Genomic DNA, 4,000 nt, shown 5'->3' with positions numbered 1-4,000 from the left:
GTCCCACCATATGCCCACCAGGACCACCAGCTGCCTTGTCATCTTGCTCCCTCCATGAAAAAGGAGGGGTTTGTCCACAATGCTTTCCATGCTCTGTGGCAACAGATGATAAAGTAAAACATCAGCCTTGTGGATTAGTATGGGCAGGAAAATATGACGTGGTGTGGCACGGCATGGTATGATGTCTGGTGTATGGCGTGGTCTGTAATATAGTATGGTGTGGTATGTATGGTGTGATATGTGAAATGACATGACATTCTTGAACTCAGAGTTTTTAGGGTGTTGGTGATATCAGCCCACGTAGCCTTTCCTCTGGATTCACCTCTGGTGCTCGTCGACTCTGGAATCCAGAGTGACAAGAGGGGTCTGCCTACACTGCCCACCGTGCCCCTGGGTCTTCTGTCAGATGGTGTTATGAGTTGGAAGGTGTCCCCTCCAAAATTCCTCTGTGGAAGTTCTCATGTTACCCCAGGATGTCAGAATGTGACCTCATTTAGTAGGAGGGTCTTTGCAGAGGTAGTCAAGTTAAAACAAGGACGTTATTTTAGAGAGGGCTTTAATCCAGTATGACTTGTGTCCTTATAAAAAGGGGAAATGTGGACACACATGCACCCAGAGAGAACGCTGGGTGAAGATGAAGGCAGAGATAGAGGGGATGCATCCAGAAGCCAGAAACACCAGAGATACCAGCAAAGTACCTGAAGCTGGGGGAAGGCCTGGACCAGATTCTCCTTTGTGACTCAGAAGGAACCAACCCTGCTCATACCTTGGTCTCCGACATCTGGCCTCCAGAGCTGTGAGATGATGCATTTCTGTTGTTTAAGCCTCCCAGGTAGTGGAGATTGTTCTGGCAGCCCTAAGAAGCTAACACGGAGAGGAACAAAGTACACCAGGACGTTGGGCCCAGCATCTCGGGTGAGGGGAGCACGGGGTCTGGGGCCCCTGCCAGCACTGCCTTCTACCCTGCTGAACCCACAAGCACCCAGGAGTCATTCAAACATCTTCCATGCCATCCCCACCTGCGTGTTCCCCGGGGGTGGCCCCTGGGATGCCCTGACCTAATGTCCTTTCTCCCAGCATTGGTTGAATGCTTCTTCTGGTCCAAGCCCCTGTGTTGGAAGTTACGAGTGCAAGCTCTGTCCCCTCTCGGGGTCAGGGAGAGGGATCAATGTCTGGCTCGGGCCTGGGGGAGTAGATGGTCCATGCGGGGCTGAGGGTGAGAACCCGGCCCGTCAGGACTGAGAGCCTGAGCCAGGCAGCCTCAGCCTCTAACTGACCCTTGGCCTCTGCCCCCTGTGGGCAACAACACAGGCAGGCCCAGATTCTGTGCCTGTTTTGTTGGCACCGGGGCCTGCGGGGTGGAATAATACAAAAGCCCTGATTACACGCGGCCTGCTGGAAGCAGAGTCGGGCAGTGGCCGCCCTGCCTTTGAGCCCCGTCCTGGCATTTTGCTGCTCTCCTTTGCAGGAGAAAGGACTTAACACCAACACCAGGCTAAACACTCTCCACCCGCAGAGCCGAATGCGGTGGCCTTGTCCCCGCGCACGCTGCACGTATAAAACCCAAGTTTCTCATCCTGGGTGCCAGCACTTCCATTCTCCTGCTCACGTTTTAAAGGTTCAACTACAGCATCAAACCGCACATGTACTGTTTCTGTGCACAAAGGAGGTAGTCTTGCCAAAGCTGAGGACCTGAGGGCTGCCCTCCTCTCACTGTGAAATGCTTGACCAGCGCTTCGGCGCTTGCCCCACTCACTCACTGGCCCGCTCACTCTGGGACCAATGCCCTGGGCTGGGCCACAGACCCCCAGAGCTGACACCACCTGGGGCCACTGCACATCCCTCCAGGAGCTCGGGAGCAGAGTGGCAAAAGGCAGCATGACAGGCCTGGGGCAGGGGGCTCGAAGGACACTGTGCAGCCGGGGGTGTGGGGGACACACACAGTGGGGCTAAGGGTGGGGGGAGGGAACCACCTCCAGGGGTGCTCTGGAATGAACTGTGTCCCCCCCGACAAATTAACCTGTTGAAGGCTTAACCCTCAGCATCTCAGAATGTGACTGTATTTGGAGATCTGGTCTTTAAAGGGGTGATTAATTTAAAGTGAGGTCTTTAGCGTGGCATCTGTTCCAATCTGACTGGTGTCCTTACAAGAAGAGGAGATTCGGACACACAAAGAGACACTGGGTGCACACGCAGAGGGATGACCACACAAGGACACAGCAATGAGAAGGTGGCCGTCTGCCAGCCAAGGAGAGAGGCCTCAGGAGAAACTAACCTTGCCAGCATCTTGATCTTGGACTTCTGGCCTCCAGACTGTGAGTAAATAAATGTCTGTTGTTTAAGCCATTCAGTGTGTGTTATTGGCTGTGGCAGCCTGAGCTGACTGTAGAAGCGGTGATCCTGGCAAGGTCTCCTGTGGTTCCAGGGGAGGCCAGGTTGGGGGGAGGGTCTGGCAGAAGGAAATCTCCCCCCACCCCACCTCTCTGCACACCTCAGTCACATGCGTAGACACAGGTCCTCCCTTGATGCCAAATGAACCAACGGTTCCTGCCCCTAAGAACTGATCGCTTCTCCTTCTCACTCCGGACTTGCTGAGCAGCCTTTGTGCCCCCAGGAGCCAGCAACACCATCCGAGACCACCCCACTGTGACCCCCTGCTCACGCCACCCTGGACACTCCCCCAAGGTCACTGGGGAAAACGACTTTTTAGATATTTGCAGATATTTGTTTGTGCTCCTAGGGTGGCCTTGCAATTACAAAGTGGGATGCCCCCATCTAAACGTGACCCCCAGCACCTCTCACTGAAACCTGTGTGTCCCTGAGCTTTGCGCTGGCAGCTGTGCCCACTTGCGACAGTCCTGCGCCCACCTGGAAATTACTCCTGGCAGCTACACGAGGCCCACCTGTGATCAGGAGTTTAGACTCCTCAGGCAGACCCCCCAAGGGTGAGCTGGTGGGAGCCCCCCAAATGCCCCTGTTGGGGCTGCAGTGGGGTGGCTGTACCAGGGAGCTGGTCCCACAAAAGTGAAATGATATGTATGTGGCATCTGGTCCCCTAAAGCCTGCAGGAGTGGTCCCAGTCCCTGGGCTGTCCCTGGGCCTGGGGTCCGCGGCAGAGCAACCAACGCCCAGGGGAAGCGAGAGGGCAGAACCTTCCGGGAGCTTTACTAATAGCACAGAGTACTTATCTCTTTAGAAAAGAATATGTCTGTCCCCAGGAACTGGTGAACTCTTTTGAAGGGGAAGGTGGAAATATCCACCAAAATGTGAAAGCCTGCAAAAATATCAGCACACATGTAATCAGAGAGAATTGTATAATTATGCTGATTAACAGGAGAAGGATGTCAGAGCTATATGGGTAAGTGAAAAAAGTTGGCTTCATCTAGGAGCTCATAATCCTGTTCGGGCAGATCGACAAACAAAAAGCTTGCATAAGCGTCGAACATTTCCCGAAGGATTCATGAGCAAACTGGGGCAGAGTGGATACCGCTGGCAAGGGGTCCTTTCCAGTTTAAATCCTTCCTTGCCATTTATCATGGAATTTAAACGGCAAGGAATTTATCAGTTAAGTAACTCACATAGGCCCTTGAACCCTGGACATCTTTCCAGGCTGCTAAGTCTTTGCCCACAGCCTTAAGCTCGGCCATGGCAGGTTTGTTCTAGTTCCTGGATGATCTCGACCCATTGCCCATTCCCCACCCCCACCCCTGCCTATAACTGAGGCCGTCCAGGGGCCACGTCCACTGGGTCTGCACCACCCGCCTCATGGGCAGCGTCGCCTCCCCAACAGAAGGTTCCCTCACAGCCACCCCGCGGGCCCACGAGAGGATGAGGGGCCCCAGCGCAGAGTTCTGTCCACAGCTTCGCCTCCGCGGCTCCCAGGGGTCTCTCAGGCCCCTTTGCTCCCTTTCCTGTCTCATTCATAAGAGTCAGCCCTGCCCACACTATATCGTCATTGGCTCCGGGGACACTCTTAAATTCACCTTGCTCTCCCCCACTG

This window comes from Balaenoptera musculus, chromosome 2, assembly GCF_009873245.2.
Source record: "Balaenoptera musculus isolate JJ_BM4_2016_0621 chromosome 2, mBalMus1.pri.v3, whole genome shotgun sequence".
Lineage (NCBI taxonomy): Eukaryota > Metazoa > Chordata > Mammalia > Artiodactyla > Balaenopteridae > Balaenoptera > Balaenoptera musculus.
Note: the sequence above shows the minus strand (reverse complement) of the source record.